The 19703-nt window shown below is 40.0% G+C and overlaps 1 long non-coding RNA gene across 3 annotated transcripts; it reads left to right on the forward strand.

The window, feature by feature from the left end:
* Nucleotides 1-1356: 1356 nt before the first annotated feature.
* LOC127560048 (uncharacterized) lies at nucleotides 1357-14397 on the forward strand. 3 transcript variants are annotated; one of them, XR_007953257.1, is made up of 3 exons: nucleotides 1357-1462; nucleotides 9086-9223; nucleotides 12278-14397. It is a non-coding gene; the product is annotated as an uncharacterized LOC127560048 (long non-coding RNA). The 3 variants fall into 3 exon arrangements; XR_007953258.1 differs by lacking the exon at nucleotides 1357-1462 and adding an exon at nucleotides 6147-8211; XR_007953256.1 differs by lacking the exon at nucleotides 1357-1462 and having other exon boundaries at nucleotides 4609-9223.
* Nucleotides 14398-19703: the final 5306 nt, after the last annotated feature.

Below are 19703 nucleotides of genomic sequence, written 5' to 3' on the forward strand. Positions count from 1 at the left end.
ACCTTGTGTTCCAAATTTTTTTCCCTCTCCCTCTCTTACCCCTCCCCTAGATAGCAAGCCATCTGATATAGGTTAAGCATTCTTCTAAACATATTTCCATATTCATCATGCTGCATAAGACAAAAAAAGATCAAAAGGAAAAAATGAGAAAGAAAAAAAAAAGCAGAAAACAACAATTAAAAAAGGTGAAAATATTCTGCTTTGATTCACATTCAGTCTCCATAGTTCTCTCTCCGGATGTGGATGGTTCTTTCCATTACAAGTCTATTGGAATGACTGTACTGGATTTCTAAGATACCTACCAGCTATAACCTGAAGACCAAGCAATCCACAAACATTCATTTAGTGCTTATGTTTGTGCAGAGCTAAAAATGGAACAATCCCTGCCTTCAAAGGGCTTATATTCTATGGAAGGAATGGGAGACAATATATAGAGATATTAAGTAGGTGCAAGGGGAAAAAAACGGTATTTGGATGAGGGAGGAAGGACATTAGTAGGTGGTGGAGTTGAGGGGAAGCTCAGGAAAGGCTTCATGGGAGCTGAATTTTGAGTATTGCTCTGTAAGGGCTAGAAGAAAAACCCCAGATTCCTTTTTCATATCTAAGTGTCTTAAACTGAGCCCTCCCCTCAATAATTTGGCACCAATTATTTGCTAATGCAAATAACCAAAACCCAGCTCAGCTTCTTGTCCCTAGCCCCTCAATTCCAAAACAAAATCTCCCAATATTCAAACTCCCCTACCCCCAAATCTCTCCCCAACCTTTCCTACCTTACTACATGCTGAGGGTTAAGATACACAAGAAACTTGCTGGTTTCACAGTCTTGAACTTGAAATTTAAAGATCTATATTTGGATACTGACTGTGCCATTCACCTTCATTTTCCTGGCCAGAAAAGGAACTGGAATAGATAATAACCTCTAAGGCTTCTTTCTGACCCTAAAATCTATGATCCTAAGAGCATCTAAGTGGTATATTGGATAAAGGACTAGGCTGGGAATCAGGAAGATTCATTTTCATAAGTTCATCATATATAGCATCAGATATTTCCTAGCTGTGTGACCCTGGTCAAGATGAATCACTTAACCCTGTGTGCCTCAGTTTCCCCATCTGTCCAATGAGCTGGAGAAAGGAATGGCTTAAGCAGGCAAATCTGAGAGGGAGGTCTCTGGACTTCTGATTTCTGGTTTTCCTGTTCTGGGATTCCAAGCCCAGTGTCCTATCTTATCACACAGACTAGTGTCCTGAGCGAGGATGTTTCCAGATTTGGAAAAGTGACTTCATGAGTAATCCTACATTTGAGATTCCCCGTGGGTTTGAGAGTCTGTGCCATGGGAGTACTTAAGGGAGGTTTCCTTAATGGGGATAGTGGAAGGAGGAGGTCTGGCCTGCAGCTCAAGGGGGAAAAGCCAAGGCAAGAGGGCCAAGATAAGTGGACTTTGTCACTCTTCCCAGATAGTGTTGTGAGTTCTAGGTGGGGAGCCCTGGTGAATGGGAAATGTTTGTTCAGCAGTCCCACAGAGCTTTAAAGACCTTGGGTGGGGGGAGGCTAATCTGTCTAATGGGCTGTTTATTATTCTGCGTTAAGCTCTTTTGCCTTTCATTTTCTGTGAGTGAAATAAAAGTTTTGGGGGTAGTGGGGAGAGGGAAGTGTCTGAAGGCCTTGGTTCTAATAGTCGCTCATCTATTAGCTTCTACATGGACTCTCTAGACCTCTTTTATAAAATAATGGTGGGAGGTGCGAAGGGGATGGGAAGAGTCTCTTCTGTCTTTGGACAGTCCACGTTTCTGTGTATGGGTGAAGGGTCAGCTGCCCACGTCTGGTCCCAGCTTGTATTCCACCTGACCACTGGGTGTCACTACTTCTGCACAAAGGCTATTTGCCAATCACCCCATGAGACAACCGACATAGGGGTTCCTTTATCTAGAAACGCCTTCCGTGGGTCTGGGTCTGGGTCTGGGTCTGGGAGGAAAAATCTCCAAGAAGCTGGCCTGGGGGGTCTTGGGTTAGATCCGTTCATTTCTGGGCAAATCCCAGTTCTATCACCATCTTTGTGACTTGGAGCAGTTCATTTTAGCTCTCTGAGATTCCAGTTTCCTCATTTGCAAAGTGAGTGGTCTGGACTAGGTGGCCTCTAGAGTGAATTCAAGCTCTGAAGCTACGATCTTTTAATCTTAAAATATATGTCCCCCCTCCCCCAACACACACACACCTGTCCTACCTAGAGCAACCCTCCCCCTCCCCCCCATTCCCTTGTCCCCAGGATCAGGGGTGTGATGTCGGACTTTCTGCCCAGTGACTTATTAACTCCAGATAGTTTATTGAACTTAGGGGTGGGGAATAGCCAAGGAGGAGGGGCTGGGAATAGCAAGGGAGAAAGAGACTGGGGCTCTGTCATGGCTAACAGGATGTTAAGAGCTGCCCCTTTCCCCAGATCCGGAGAAGGGACGGGCTGTTTCCCAGCTCAGAATCAGAATTCTCTGGCTGAGCCGTGGCTACAGTGACTGCCGGAGCCAGAAAGTCTCTGGGGGTGGTGAAGAAGAGGATTAGGGGGTGACTTTTCTCTGGGCCTTGCCAGTGTACCCAGCTGTTCCAAGTAGTGCCCCTTTCCCTGACCATTTGCGTCAGCAAATTGACCCTTGACTTTCAATACCAGGAGCTAGGAGCTCTTGGGAACCAGCAATATGCCTTTTTTTTTTTTTTTAGGGGAAATTTGGGGGGGGGGGAGAAGGAGGCAGCTCACAAGGACAAATGCAGCCCCAATCATCAGCAGTTATGTTTCTCTTTACTCCTGATTACCTCTCCTACCCCTTCTCTCCCCTTTCTCACTCTTCTTTCCCAAGCTTTAGGAAATTATAGGATTATATTTGGGGAAAGTTGGAAAAAATAAATAAAGGAAGGTTATCCTAGTGATTAGCTCTGTGTAGAAGATAGGACATTTAAGCTCCTAGGTGGTGAACCTACTTCCAGATTTCCACCCACACCCCCCCTTCAGCCCCTACCTTAGCTACCAGGTGGAAGGGCCATGCTTTAACCCAGGGAGGAGCTCCTGGGAACTAACGCTTGTAAATGTGCTTGGGAATCTGGAGATGAAAGTGCCTGGAATAGAGGTAGTCTCATTCTCCACACCTTAGATTAATTGGATGGTCCTGGTATTATAGAACTCCTGACTGTTGGAACTGAAAGGGACCTCAGAAACCTAATCCAACCTATTCGTTTTACATACGCATTTATCTGAGGCTCAGAAAAAGTGAAATTACTTGCTCAAGATCATCCATCTGGGCTGGAACTTAAACCCAGGTGACCTCAGGTAATCTAGTTATCATTCAATTACAAAACTGGTGTTTTTCCCATACCTGCTCTCTAACCCTAGAACTCCAGCGCCATCTTGTTTTTAGGGTTAGACAGACTCTGAGGGCTGCTTTAAGTCTTTCTCTACTTCAGGCCTTCCTCAGCTGTCAAAATCATCAGGGATGACCACATTGCTCCTCCCCAGTCAATAAATTTCAGTGATTCCTTATAATTTCCAGGATCCAGTATGAAATATAAAATTCTTTGTTTGGCATTTAAAACCCTTCTCAACCTTTCCTCCCTTTCCAAATCTCCCACCTTATTTCCATTTACCCACTACTTCTTTTGTTGTTGTCATTTTTGCCATATCCAACTCTTCGTGACCCTGTTTGGGGTTTGCTTGGCAGAGATACTGGAGTGGTTTGCCATTTTCTTCTCTAGGTCATTTGACAGATGAGGAAACTGAGACAGACGGGGATAAGAGACTTGCCCAGGATCACACAGCTAGTAAGAGTCTGAAGCCATATTTGTACTCAGATTTTCCTAATTCCAGCATCTATCCACTGAGTCACCCAGATGTCCCTTTCTTCTCTGCAGTGGTTCTCCCCTACATCTAGAATTCCCTTCCTCCACACCTTAGTTTCCTGGCTTCTTTCAAGATTCAATCCCTTCTGCAGAGGCCTTTCCCCAACCCTTCCCTCCACCCTCCATTTTTACTTCTCAGCTCTTGTCTTGTCCTATTAGAAGGTGAATTCCTTGAGGGCAGGTGCCTTGTTCTTTGTTTATTCAGTTATACCATATGTGACTAATGGTGCTTATTGATTGACTGACTGTAGGTTTGGGGGACTTTAAGGAAGGGGATGGGACAGCAGGAATCTTGAGAGAAAATCTATGTGGGACTGAAATCCAGCTGAATCCATACCCCAAGTTTCGGGGGGGGGAGTTAAAAACCTGAATTGAGGAGGGAGTGAAGAAGCTAGTTGTCCATCCTTTCTCAGGAGTCTGGAGAGAGACAGACAGACAGAGACAGAGACAGAGAGTGAGAGAGAGAGAAATCGAGAGACAGAGATAGAGAGAGACATAGAGGGAGAGACAAATAGAGAGTGAGAGAGAGAAATGGAGAGACAGAGACAGACAGAGAGGGAGAGACAAACAGACAGAGACAGAGAGTGAGAGAGAGAAATTGAGAGACAGAGACAGAGAAAGAGTGAGTGAAGAAGCTAGTCATGGATCCTTTCTCAGGAATCTGGAGAGAGACAGAGAGAGAGAGAGAGAGAGAGAGAGAGAGAGAGAGAGAGAGAGAGAGAGAGAGAGAGATAAAGAGACAGAGACAGAGACAGAGAGGGAATGAAGAAGCTAGTCATCGGTTCTTTCTCAGGAGTCTGGGGGAGGGGCGCCTGTTCCCTGAGTGGAGGACTGGGGCTCCCCCGCCTGCCCCTGTGTCTGTGTTTCTGCTCTATATTTGGCTAATACGTTATTGTCATGCCAGCTCCTGTCCCTGCCAACCCCAAAGGCATGACGTCTGTTCTGGTCTGACTATTTTGGCTTCTCCCACCCCCACCCTACACACCAAAGCCAAGGCTGGGCCGGGGAGGGGGCCGGGAAATAGAGGCTCCATTTCCTTCTTTAGGGACTTCAGGTCCCCATGGGATCTATGAGGGAGGGACCTAGTGAGAGGCTGCATGTTGAGTATAGCTTGAGGTTCTTCTGTAAGATCCAGCAGACTTCATCTGAAGGGGAAAAAGAAAACAAAAACCCATTCTGTGTCACTGCCCCCCCCAGGCCCTCCCTCCCAAGAATGGGCTGCCGAGTGAGGAGCAAGGGGGCCACAGAGTCTCTGGATGAACGCTGATGGAGAACTCAGAGCCTGCTAAATCTGGTCCTGACCCCAATATACAAAGGGGCATTTTGGCCACTAAAACGGGGGCTATGTGCCTCCCCCTGCCCCACTCCAAGCATGGACCTGAGAGCTGGAAGGGACCCTAAGAATCAAGATAGAGTCCAAACTCTGTCACTTATAGTCATAATGACCTTGAACAAGTTCCTTAGACCATGATACAAAGACCAAAAACCTACACGGTCCCTGTCTTCCATAAACTTATATCTTCCATGTGTCTCAGTAAATAGATACAAAGTAATTTCCAGGGCAGTTAGGTGATACAAGGGATAGAGATCCTGGAGTCGGGAGTCTGATCCCCGAGTCCAAACCAGCTTTAGACAAATAGGAGCTGTGTGAGCCTGGCAAGTCACTCAATCGCTTGCCTCGGTATCTTCATCTATCAAATGATCTGGAAAAGGGAATGGCAGTCTGCCAAGAAAACTCCAAATGGTGTCATGAAGAGTTGGACATGACTGAACAAAGAGAGAGACAGACAGATAGAGAGAGACAGAGACAGAGAGAGAGACAGACAGAGAGAAAGAGAGACATACACAGAGAGAGACAGAGACAGAGACAGAGAGAGAGACAGACAGAGAGAAAGAGAGACACACACAGAGAGAGACAGAGACAGAGAGAAAGAGAGGGACAGAGAGAGAAACAGAAAGAGAGAGACAGACAGACAGACATAGAAAGAGACAGACAGACAGACAGAGACAAAGAGAGACAGAAACAGAGACAGAAAGACAGACACAGAGAAAGAGACAGAGAGAGAGACAGAGACACACAGAGAGAGATAGAGACAGAGAGACAAAGAGAGACAGAGACAGACAGACAGACAGACATAGAAAGAGACAAAAAGAGACAGAAACAGAGACAGAGAGAAAGAGAGAGACACATAGAGAGAGAGACACACAGACAGAGAGAGAGACAGAGACACAGAGAGAGAGACAGAGAGAGAGAGAGACATAGAGACGGAGAGGGAGAGGGAAAAAGAGGAGAGAGGGAGAAGAGGGAGAGAAAGAAAGAGACAGAGAGAGAGGGGGGAAAGGAGAGGAAAGAGGAAAGAGAGGGAAAGAGGAGAGAGAGAAAGCTAGATAGAGAGAGAAGGGCACACACACAGAGACAGAGACAGAGAACTAATAATTGGGGGAAATCAGGAAAGGCTTTGTGTAGGAGGGGACCCCTGAACCAGGAAGCTGGGACTCCATGAAGCAGAAACCATTTCAAATTTGGAAAAACTTGCATATAGATAGGAAAGAGAGAGAGTTGGAATGTCTTAGAGGTAATGTTGAATTGCTGGCAAGACAAACTAGAACCAAGTGAGTAAAGGAGATTTACATGAAAAAGGACTGGAAAAGGAAGAAATATTGCTTATGGATCATCTAGTGTAAAACTATGAGGCTCAGTTTTCTTCTCTGGAAAATTAGTGTACTAACCTGCCTTTGTTATAAATATCCACATGTAGAATGTTTTGTAACCATAAAGTGCCATGTGAATTGCTATTTTTGCAAATGTTCAAAAAATGTTTGGTAAAGAAATACATGAAAGAATAAATGAATGAATGAAAGAATGAAAACTTTGTAGTGCAAATGGCACTAGATTTGGAACTTACATTCAATCCCAGTTCTGTTAATTACTATCTCTGTGGCCTTGAACAGACTACTTTATTACTTCTCATGCCTCAGTTTCCTTATTTGTAAAATGAGTATGACTAGTTCTAAATCCTAAAACCCCAAGTGAATTCTCCTATCCCGTTCCTTTCCCTTTCCCTTTCCCCATTCCTTTGCTCTTGGAGGAATTATTGTTGTTGTTTCTGTCTCAGGAGATAAACAACATCTCTTCCCTCCCCCCCCCCAAAAAAAAAAAATCCCTGAAACTTCAACGACAGCACTAGAGCCAAGTCAAAGGCCACCAGCTCTCACACCCTGGGGCTAGGTGAGGAGAAGGAAGCCCTGAAGGTTTCTGGTTTCTACCAACCTCCCCCTTCCCCCTCCACATTTCCCCCTCCATCCCTCCAGCTGCTTAGTCCCCTTGTCACTGACAGGGGCTCTTCCCATGAAGTCACTGCCCCCTTTCCCAGCTTGTCCCTTCCCTCCACCCCCATGGCCGGCTCCCACCTGCTCCTTCCCTCCCCCCCTCTCCCCTTTCCCGAGGGTTATAGGATCTCTTTGCTGACATCCCCTTTGGCAAACAAGCAGGAAAACCTGCTGACTCCATCAGAGCCCGGGTTCACTGAGTGGTCAGAGTGATGGCTTGTCTGGCTTGGGACTGAGGAAGGGGAAGAATAAATAGTTTTGCAGAGTTAGGGCAGAGTCCTAAAGAGTTAACTGTCCCTCTCTCCATTTTCTCCTTTGCCTGAGAAGCCCTATTTCATCCCCTAGGCCTCCATCCAGGATCAGCCATCTGTCATTTAGTGTGATATTGGTCAAATCAATAAATACCTCTGGGTCTCAGTTTCCTCACGAAGGGGATGGGACTAAACTAGATGGTGGCCTGGAGATCCCTTTCAGGTCTAAATAGATGTTCTCAGTTCTCTGATTTCCATTTTCCTTCCAGTTCTCATCCTCTCTGTAGATATGCTCATAGAGGTTCCCTTTCACCTTGCTCTTTTCTACCCATCCTCCCCCTCCAGAGCAAACAGGGAGGTTATTGCTTATGGAGGACCCACTGATATTGGAAGCCCCTGGGAGGGCTGTCTTTCAGTTTGGGGAGATAAATAGAGAAAGTAAAGTGACTCCAACTCTCACCTTCTTCTCTCCCTCCTTCCGTCCTCCTTTCCCCCCTTTCCTCCTCCCTTCCCCCCTCGCTCCTCCCGCTCCCCCTTTCCCACCTCCCTCCCTCCCTCCCACGTGGCAGGATCAGCTCCTAAGGGAGCTGCTTGGAGTACCGACTGAATGTCAACATCCTGCTTCGCTTTAGAGGCTGCTCATTGTCAAGCTGTGCCCGGGGCCAGCTGGGGAGACAGAGGTGTGTTTGTTCTGGAGTGGGTGAGACCATGATAATCACTCCCGATTGCCGGGGCTAGAGCTGAAGGTCAGGAGGTAACTCAAACTGGAGATATAAATAACCGAGCCTGGCTGCTGAGAACAGCAACATTTGATAAGCACCCCTCTCTGACCAGGAAGATGGGGATGTATTGATTACCAGCAGCCTGCCTTCCATTCTTCCCCCTCTGACTTCAGAAAAATAAACCCCGCTGGGTTTATGAGCTGGGGACGTTTGTGGGGGAGAGGAGGGGGAGGCTGCTGAGGGGGCCGGGAGGGAGAGCCAGGTCACACAGCCACCCCAGGGCCAGCGGTCAGTCACACGCCTGCCCCTGGGGCCCGGCCACGAGACAGAAGGCTCCCCAGGCTCAGGACACGATATCTCCTCCCCTTCCCTGCCCCAGGAGAAAAGGCCAGCTGGCCTTGAATACAGGAAGATCTGAACATTTACCAGCCGTGTGACTGTGGGCTGGTCATTTAACTTTGGCATTTCAGTTTCCTCACATGCACTAATTATAGTGTCCCTCTTACAAAGTCGTCGTGAAGATCGAGTGCGAATGTACAGAAAGGGCTTTGCCAGCCTTAAAGGGTTACTGAAATATTAACTATGAAAAATAAAAAAATATATGAAATATTACCAGAGGCCATCCTAATCTAATTCCTCTATTTTACCGACGAGGACATGGAAGCCTTGGAAGTGACTTGCTGAAGATCACGCAGACAATAAACTAAACTCGAGTCTGCTGACTCATATTTCTACTTTTTTTTTTTTTTTTTTTTGAGGCAGTTGGGATAAAGTGACTTATTTGTCCAGGGTCACACAGCTAATAAGTGTCCAAGGCCAAATTTGAATTCAGCTCCTTCTGACTCCAGTGCCGGTGCTCTAACTATTGTGCAATCTAACTACCTCCTCCTTTTTCCATTGTAACAGACTGAATCAGGATGAAGAGCAGTGGGGAACAAAGGGGACAACAAAAACAACTTTTGTACCTCTCTCATGGTGCCATAGGCAGAGGGTCTGGAACTCCAGGGGAGACCGCTGCCCGAAATCTCTGGATGTATCTCCTTGGTATCAGTCTTATTTTCTTTCCTGGGGGAAGTGTATGTATGTGGGGATGGGTTGCAGGAGAGGACAAGTACCTGATTAGAAATCAGCCTATCTCAACCCCACTTGTCAAACTATAGTCCTCCTACTGGTTCCTTCATCAGAACCTGTCACAAAGATATCCATGAAAACTCAAATAAAAACTAGAATGGAATTCAATAGATTCCCCTAAGGGCAGAGCTTCTATTTCTTTGGACCTGCCCAGCCGCAGTATCTCTAGTGATTGGAGTCAGACCTTAATTCTAATCAGGTCCACACCTTAAGGTCCGTGTTCACCTTCTTAGGATTTCCATTCCTGGGACTCATAAGATCCAAATTCCATATAGAAATCATGGATGTTCCCAGGTCTGGAAGGAATAGCAAACTTGATTCAAAGACTTTGCTTTTTCACAATTTTCTCAATGCAGATTGGGGTTCCTCCAAAATAGGTGAGGTTGTCCAATTTCTCTGAAATGGAACTGAGCTTTCTGAGGCATGGTTTGGAATTATGCAACAGAGACTAATTCTCCACCCTCCCATCTCCTCCCCACTTCCCCATTCACACTTACAAACTGAGACCTCCTGGGATAACTACTCAAGGTTCAAGGTACATACTGTGATGTCCTCCACATTCTTAAACTGTAACTCAAGAGGCCCCACCAGTGTTTTCACCCTTCATAGCCCCAGGATACAATTAGTTCAAATAAAGAAATTTACTGAAATAGCACAAGATCAGTAGGTACAAAACATTTTCCCCTTAAATTTGGGCTACACACAATATCAGTGAAAAATGGACATAAACCAAGAGACTACTGGTAGAGAAGCTTATATTGAAGAAACATATAGGGTATTTCTCTTTTCTCCTGATATATTTATGCGCTTCCTACTAGGTGAAACATTTCTTCAGGGTAGGTGAGGCTCTTAGAACTGGATCCTCTCCAAAGCTCAATTCTATTCTTCAGCTAAATTTCCTGCTGGTTCAATGTCTCCCCAAGTTTCTCCAGTAATAGGAAAGAGAAAAGGAACAGAACTCTCCTCCCTTTTCCCCTGTGATTTTCTGGAATAGATATAAAGAGAAAATGAAAAGAGTAATAATCATCACTCAGGATCTGTGTTCTCCTCCCATATCTGGCTCTCTTCTCAACTGCCAGGGATGACTTTTCTCAGAACTCGATTTTCTTCTAAAGGTCACCAGAGGGCATGGATGATCCTCCAGCAGGAAGGTGGCCAGTCCCTTATAAACCACCAAGTAGATCAAAACATTTTTCTGCACCTAAAGGGAGAAACAAAGTGGAAAGGCTTAACACTTTCTTTACATTGGTCCTTTCAAATCTGAAAAGGGTGAGCTTTTTGCAAGCAAGGTTCAAATGGGCCACTCAAAAGTGTATGAGCCACTCAAAATTTCCTGTTTTATGAAGCTGTGAATGCAATCAGTCAAAGGATGAAAGAAACAATCTAAATACTTCATTATCTCTGTTACCAGACCCTTATATGCTATAATTTCATCAAGTAGGTTTGGGGGAGTCAATTGTACAGGGATACTTCAACTAAATCTTCCTGTAGACCTAATGAGATCAAGGGATCTTGATCTAGCCCAGCAGGATCATTAAGGTTAAGTTTGTCTTCAGCAGCAATTTTCTGCAAATCTCCCTCTCTGTCTCTCTTTTCTAAGTAGACAATATGTATGGAGATTCCTCCCAGGGAGATAATCAGCCTCTCTGGAACAATACGTGAATATCCAAATATTTGTAAAGAAATTGGAACGGAAGAACAAGGACAAAAAAGAAAGGAGGTCTTTCCAGATTGTGGTAGTAATGAAAAGAACATTTAGAATTCTAAACTTTGGGTTAAAATATTGATTCTGAAGTATTACTGAAGTGATGTATCCAAAGCTGGGCTACAAGTTTCTCATCTTTAAAATCTGGGCATTTGGATCAGAAAATTATTAAAGTTCCTTCCAACAATAAATCCTATGATCTGATGAGTTGTGGTTCCTGGAGGGTCCCAGCTCCCATCCATTGCATCTTATTCTTTCCCAAGGGCCTAAAATTAGTTATAAATAGCTCAAAAGTAACTTGGCCTTTGTTCTTCTAGATCAGGAGCTCTTATTTTTCTTTCATTTTTTTAAACAATAGCTTTTTATTTTTCAAAATATATGCAATATAAATTTCAACATTCACCCTTGCAAAACCTTATGTAGGAGTTCTTATTTTAGGGGCCCACAGACCCCAGATCATGAGTAGAAGTCAGGGTACCCATAAAATTGGATGGGAAAAATTACATATTTGTTTTCACTAACATCTAACTGAAATTTGGAATTTTCCTAAATTACTTAAAAACATTATTCTGATAAGGAGTTCCTGGGTTTTACTGGGCTGCCAAAAGGAGGACTAAATAAACATCTATGTAGCACTTACTATGAGCCAGATACTGTAGTAAAAGCAACTCTTGATTCTCACAATATTGAGATTAGGAACTGTTTATAATCCCCATTTTGCAGTTGAGAAAACTGAGGCAAATAGAGAGTAAGGACCACACAGCTAAAAAGCCACACTGGATTTGAACTTAGATCTTCCTGATTGATAGAGGAGTCCCGATTAATGTCCTATTCACTGTGTCCCCTAGTTGCCTCTAGGATACAAAAAAGGTTAAAAATTCTTAGTCTAGAAGGTTATTTGGGAACTGAAAAACTTTCCATTACTAGAACATTTTGTTCATTCATTCATTATATTTTCATTCAACAGGCATTAAATACTATATACAGAGCATGATGCTAATTAAGCATCAAGTACGGAGGGTATAAAAGATAAAAGATGACATAGTGTCTGTCTTCAAGGAGCTATTGGGGAATTTCTCAGCCTAGATTTCTTGAGAGCTCAGGGAGAATCCCACCCACTAGTGGGCCTGAGACTGGGCATCCAATAAAATGAGTCACAAACTCAAAGGAAAAGAAGTTTATAAGCAAGCTAAGGAAAATTGCTTGCTGGTAATAGCTACACTACAGATTGATTTTATATAGTTTTTTTTTTTCTTTTTCAGGCTTACACAGAATATACAATGGACCCGAAGTATTCTGTGGCATTGGAATGGGCCAGTGGCAAATACAGTTTGAAAAGTTGAGCTGGAAAGTCTCTAGTTGTATGTTGGGGGCAATAGTTGTGTGGTAAAGAACAGCTAAAAAGGACTTTGTATGGTTACTCTAAGCAGGTTGGAGATAATTGAGTCAGGTTTTATTGTTCAGTCTAAAGCAGAATGGGGGATAATTCAATCATAGTGCATATCCTGATAACAGAGTTGTTTTCCCTCTCTCATATCTTATTATCCAATGGCAGAATATAACATGTACATCAATAATTATGATAAGGATGGAAAGTAATAAAAGCAAAGGAATGATCCAGACAAAGGATTCTAGTATAATCTCAGGAGGGAGAGAATATTTTTACTTAGGGGATGGGAGGGAGGGAGAGGTCGAGTACCTGGGCTGGGCCCAGTTCGAGAAATAGCAAGCCGATCCTCTTCTTACTTAAAAAAGAGAACCAGACATTCTGTTTTTAATTCTGTGACACTAATTTAGAGAAACTAGGTTATGGAAAGGTTATGTAAGAGATGATGTGATAGGTTACATGGCATGGGAGAAATTATGCAGCACACGCTCAGTTTTTCTGTGAATGGCTCTCCACTGTGGGAGTTATCTATGACCAATTTTTCCTCCCTGGCCATCCAACACCTACCCCCACATGGCTCCCCTCATTGGTAGGAAACCCCAACTCATTTATTTTTTTAGCTACTTTTTAATGTAAACTACTTGGAGCAAGGACTGTTTTTTTCTTTTAATTTTTAATTTTTGTATTCTCCGGGTCTTGCATAATGCCAGGTATATAACAGGAGCTTAATAAATGTTTGTGGAATTGAACCAGAGCCAACCATTAGGAAGGAATATGTATTTTGTTTTTTGTTGTTTTTTTTTAAAGATAACTCTAGGAGAGAGTGACTTTAAAGATTATTTATTCCAGATCTTTCATTTTATAAAAGAGGAACCAGAGAGAAAATATTGACATCAAAGTCACACAGTAAATTAATGATAGATAGAACTGCAGGTAGAGCTGCAGATCAGACCCCTAGGTATTTGCTGATATTCATTCTACTGCATCATATCACTTTTCCTCCATAAAATGCAGTGATTCTAAGACAAAAAAAGCAAAGATTATTGAGTTGTCTTCAATATTTCATTATCTTTTAAAATAAATTAATACTTTTAATGTAAGCAGTCATTAATAAATATGAGCATTTCCATACACACACAGTACAGAAAAAGAAACTTATAAAACTTGCATGTAAAATATTGAATTTGTACATAGCTGGTGATTTTGTTATTGTGTGTGGTTTTTTTTTTTTTTAAGAAATATACATCAAATTTAACATGCTAAGACCAACATAGTCCTTATTGTCTGTATTCCTTTCTGAACTTCATTCTGTTCTCTTCTGTGTTTTTTGAAAATATTCTATTGATTTTTAAATTTTTTTCTTCTTTCTCTCAGTATCACTATTATTACTTCTTTAATCCCCTTCCTAACCCAAAAGCCCTCCTGTTATAAGAAGTCAAAAGAAATACCATTGGGTTTTATTGATCTTGTCTAAAAATGTTTGTCTCGGGCAGCACAGGAGATAGAGCACTTGAATTGGAGTCAAGAGAATCCTTCAAGGTCCAATGTGACCTTGGACACAGGCTGTCTGACCTTGGTCAAGGCACTTAACCCTGATTGCCTCCAATAAAAAAAGAAAAGCGAAAATAAATGTCTCATTCTGTACTTCTAATCCATCACCGCTCTTCCAAGACATAAAGAACTTCATTATCAGTCTTTGGGAGTCATGACTAGTTATTGAATTCAATCAGAATATTCAAGTTTTCAAAATTATTGCCCTTCACAATGTTGTAATCAGTGTAATAAGTTGTTCTCCTGGTTCTACCCACTTCTTAACTCTGCATTTGTTTGCATAAGAGTCCCCGGGTTTCTCTGAATCTGTCACTTTTGACATCTCTTATGATACAATAACATCTCTTTACATTAGTGTGCCATCGTTTGTTTAACTATTCCCCAATTGATAGTTATCCTGTTTTTTATTTGCTATAATAAAGTGCTGTTATAAGTGTTTTTACAGAGATGGGTCCTTTCTTTGTTTCTTTTATCTTTTGGAGGGCAAAAATAGTAGAGCTATTGATGGGTAAAGGGCATACAAATTTAGTGACTTTGAAGGTATAATTCCAATTTAGATAATTTTTTTTTTCTGCTCAACCAGCAGTATTATTGTGCCTGTGTTCTTACTGGAGAAGGAAGTAGCAAAACATTCCCCTGTTTTGCCAAGAAACCCCAAAAGAGGTCATAAAGAATAGAACACAACTGAAAAACAACTTTTCACATCTCCTCCAACAATTATCATTTTTCTTTTTCATTATCTTTTTTAATGCCAATCTGAGAGGTATGATGTGGAACCTTTAGTTAATTTGCATTTCTCTTGCTGTTATTGACTTGGAGCAATTTTTTAATATAATCATTTATAACTTGGTTTTCTTCTTTTTAAAACTGCCTGCTCTTTTTTTTAAAAAAATTATTTATCTATTAGGGAATGCATCTTGGTTTCATATATTTCTGACAGCTTCCTCTATGTCTTGTAAATCAGACCTTTACTAAAAAAATCTCTACCAAGTTTCCTTATTTAACTATTTCCCTTTCAATCCTACATATGTTAATTTTTCTTTTGTAAAATTCTTACTGATGACTAAATTATCTTCTTTATCTCTTGTGGTCCTCTCTATCCCCTGTTTGGTCAAGAAACTTTTTCCTCTTCATAGTTGTGAAAGAAATCCCTTTTTCTGCTCCTCTAATTTGTTTATCATATGAATGCTTTTATGTCTAGGTCATTTGAAGCTTATTGTGGTATACTTTTTGAGATTTGACCTAAATGAGATTTCTACCAGACTATTTTCCTGTTTTCCCAGCAGTTTTTTTCAAACAGTAAATTCCTATTTCAGGAATTAGTAGCCTAAGGTTTATTAAACACTATGCTACTATGATCAATTGCTTCTGGATCTTGGGTACTTAATCTTTTCCACAAATTAACCTTTTTGTTTTGCAGGCAATATGAAATTCTTTTTATTGTTACTGCTTTGTAGTATAGTTTGAGATCTGGTACTACTAGATATCCTTTATGGTTTTCTTTTCTTTTTTTCCCTTAAGATATTAGATCTTTTACTTGTCTGGGTAAATTTTGTTATTATTCATTCTAGATCACATAGTCTCATATCAGGAATTAGGATACTTTCTTCCCCTAATTTTGCAAACAATTTATTTAAATTTGGAGTTAGTTATTCTTTAAATGTTTGATAGAATTCACTAATAAATCCACGTGGTTTGAGACTTTTGTCTTTAGGTATTCATTTATAGGTAACTCAATTTTCTTTTATTTTGTAAATCTAGACATTTTATATTTTTGTAAATATTGATCCATTTCATTTATCAATTTTGTTGTATATGATTAGGCAAAATAGTTTCTTTTAGTATCTTTTATTTCTTTATTATGAATTTCCCTTTTTCCTTTTTGGCAATTTATTTTTCTTTTCATTTTATATCAAATAATGATATATTAATTTTGTTAGTTTTTTCCTCCCCAAACCAGCTGACTTTCATTTAAAAATTAAGTATTTTAAAATGGATATATTCAAATAAATTTTTCTATTTACTAACATATCTTGTTTTCCATTTTGTTCACTTATTTTTTTTATTTTTCACTTTTATCTTTTTATGTTTAGTTTCAATGTCTTGATTTGTTGGTTTTCTAGGTCTCTTTTTTTAACGCCCTGTTTGCTTATTTTTTTATGCATGCCCTATATGCTGACTTGCTCTCTCTCTCTCTCTCTGTTTTTCTCTGTTTCTCTGTCTCTATCCTGATAAAGGAGATTAAGATAGAAATGATCAGTAAACATTGATTTGTCTGCACCCCCAAAGTTTTGCTATCATATCATTGTTGTTATTTCCTTTAATGAAATTATCTATTGTTTCCATGGTTTTTTCTTTGACCCACTGATTCTTTATAGAATCAAATTATTTTGTCTCCATTTAAATTTGAATACTTTGTTTAAAGGTTCTTTATTGATAATTTTTACTGTGGTCAGAAAAGAATATATTTAATATTTCTGCTTTTTTGCATTTGTTTATTGAATTTTTAATGCTCTAGCATGTGATTATTTTTGTAAAGGCTTCATACTCAGGAGAAGTATGTATGGAGCTTCCTTTTAATTATTCAATAGTTGTCAGAAATAGCTGTCAAAAGCTGTCAGAAAGCTATTTAAAATTCTATTCTGGTTCTTAACTTTTTTTTAATCTTTTAATTTAATTTGTCTAGGTCTGAAAAGGGGACACATTGAAATCCCCAATTATTATAATTTTATCATCTATTTCTCTCAATAATTTGATTCATTTTTCCTTAGAGTACTTAGAGGTCATACCATCTGTTGCATGCACACAAAGATGTGTGTGTACATGTATGTATATGTAAAATATTGATGTTTTTCCATCATTTACAGTACCTTTAAACAGAATGTAATTTCCCTTTTTTCCCCTTCCTTCTTTTGCCTATGTCTATTTTTACTATTTCTTTCTAAGTTATTATGATTGCCAGCCCTGGTTAAAAAAATTCATTTAAGACATAATAAATTCTGTTCTCAGTCTTCATTTTGAATGTGCAAATCTTTATGTTTCAAGGCTTTTGTTGTTGTTGTTTTTATAACCAACATATGTTTGGAGTCTGCTTTCTAATCCGTTCTGCACTTTTCTCCATTTTGTAGATGAATTGATCTCATTCACCTTCAATTAGGATTGAGAATTGTTTTTCCTTTTACTTTATCCTTTTATACTTCCTTCCTCTTTATTCTTACCCACTTCTTTACAATGAAGAAGAAGGTGGTGAAAAGAAATGTGAGCAACTCCAGTAACCTATAATTGAATTGGTCTAATCCTATTCCATTACCCCTCCCTATTTTCACCCAAGCAGGATCTTGATTCCCTGGTTCTTATACTTTATTTATCTCCTTTTTATCCCTCTTTTATGATCCAACCAATAAAACTAGTTTGTTTTGCTTTCCCTTACCAGATTCAACCCTTCCTCTTAATCTTCATTCCTTTTTCCCTGATTCTACATTCTCTAAATGTAATGAATCTGTACACCAAACTACTTTATGAGTTCAACTCTACTTTGACCACTTCAAATTAATCAGGTCATGAAATATCCTTCCTTCCTACCTTTTTTTTACATATTTATATATTCTCCTTCTTGAGTACCACTATTAGAGAGAGATCCTACGTGTTTTTTCATCTTGTTCTTCATATCCCTTTTACCCTCCAAACCATCATAGAACCCAGTCACCCTTAAGCCCTTTATTTGTCTTTCTTACTCTCTCTGTGACCCTAGAAACATTTTACTGTTCAGTTGTGTCCAACTCTGAGACCCCCGGCACTAAGAATTTCTATCCTTCACTGTCTCTCAGAGTCTGACCAAATTCTTGTTCACTGTTTCCATGACACTATCCATCTCATCCTCTGCTGTCTTTTTTTTCCCTTTGTCTCCAAACTTTCCCAACATCAAGGTCTTTTCCAATGAGTCCCATCTTCTCATATGGCCAAAGTATTGTAAGTTCCAGTTTCAATATTTGACCTTCCAGTGAATAGCCTGAATTAATTTCTTTAAGTATTGACTAACTTGATCTCCTTGATTCTCAAATGTCTTCTCCAGCACCATAATTCTAAAGTGTTGATGCTGAGCCACTGAGCTTTCCTTGTCGTCCAAATCTCACAGCCATACGATACTACCAGAAAAACCATAGCTTGGATTATGTGGATCTTTCTTGGCAAAGTGATGTCTCTACTTTTCAGCACACTGTCCAGATATGTCTTAGCTTTCCTTCCAAGGAATAAGTGTCTTTTAATTCCATGGCTGCAATTGCCATCTGCAGTGATCTTTGAGCCCAAGATTATAAAATCTGACACTGTTTCCATTTCTTCTCCTTCTATTTGCCAGGAAGCAATGGAATCAGTTGCCAAGATCTTAGTTTTTTTTTATGTTAAACTTCAAGCCAGCTTTCACACCATTCTCAAGAAGCTTCTTAATTCCTCTTCACTTTGTACCATTAGAGTTTAATCTGAGTATCTAAAATTGTTGATATTTTCTCAGCAGTCTTAATTCTGGCTTTTCATTTATCCAGACTGGCATTTTGCATGATGTATTTTCATATAAGTTAAATAAGTAAGGCAACAATACAACCTTATTATACTCCTTTCCCAATTTTAAAACAATTAGTTGTTCATTGTTTGGTTCTGTTTACCCTTTGGCCTGCATACAGAAATATTTAAATGTCTTCTATTCTATGAAAGGTGTATTTTCCATCCTATAGGATTGTACTAATTTTTAAATGGTAAATTATTCTTGATTTTAAGTTTTTATTTTTTGCTTTTTACAATATTGTATCCCAATATTTTCTCTACCATTTAAGTTATTCTTGATTTTAAGTCTTTATCTTTTGTCTTTTAGAATATTATATCCCAATACTTTCTCTACTTTATGATGATTATAATAATAACTAGAATGTTTGTAGGACTTTAAAATTTGCACAATGATTTAGAAATATTCTTATCTTCACAACAACCCAGGGAAGTAAGTAATAGTACAATTCCCACTTTACAGATAAAGTGGAAATTGAGGCACCCAGAAATTGTTACTTGCTCAGGTCTTGTAGCTAATAAGTATTTGAGATCAGAGCAGAACTAAGGTCTTTTTTTCTCCACTTCATCACTTCTTGTAGTAACTTCTGCCAAATTTTGTATGATCTGAGTATAGACTTTGCTATTTGAACTCTTTCTTTCGGGCTTCCTGGCAGTATTTTTTTCTTTGACCAAGAATCTTTAGATTTTGGTTAGGAAATTCTGGTGTGTTTTCAATTTGGGCTTTCTTTCAGGAGCTGACCAATGGATTCTTTCTGTTTTTACTTTGTCTTCTGGTTCTAATAAATACAAGCAATTTTCTTTTATGATTTCTTGCAATATAGTATTCAGGTTTAATTTTTGTTTGGTTTTTAGTCACGGTTTTAAGGGAGTTTGATGATTCTAAAATTATCTCTTTGACTTGTTTTCCAAGTATATTGTCCCTCAGCAAGTCAATAAATACTTATTAAGTTCCTACTTTGTGCCAGGCATTGAGCCAAGCACTGGAAACAAAAAAGACAAAATACGGTCATCCTCCTTAAGGGGCTCACCATCTAATTGTAGGGTTAACAAACAAACAAATATGGCACATAAGATGTAGATGGATAAATTGTTGTTTGTCCTTCATTTTTAAAAAGGACCAATAACAACACTGGGAGATGTCTAGACTTGTGTGTGAATTGGATTTAAGTGAGGCAGTCCCCTACAAAGTC

The sequence above is a fragment of the Antechinus flavipes genome, chromosome 4 (assembly GCF_016432865.1).
Source record: "Antechinus flavipes isolate AdamAnt ecotype Samford, QLD, Australia chromosome 4, AdamAnt_v2, whole genome shotgun sequence".
Lineage (NCBI taxonomy): Eukaryota > Metazoa > Chordata > Mammalia > Dasyuromorphia > Dasyuridae > Antechinus > Antechinus flavipes.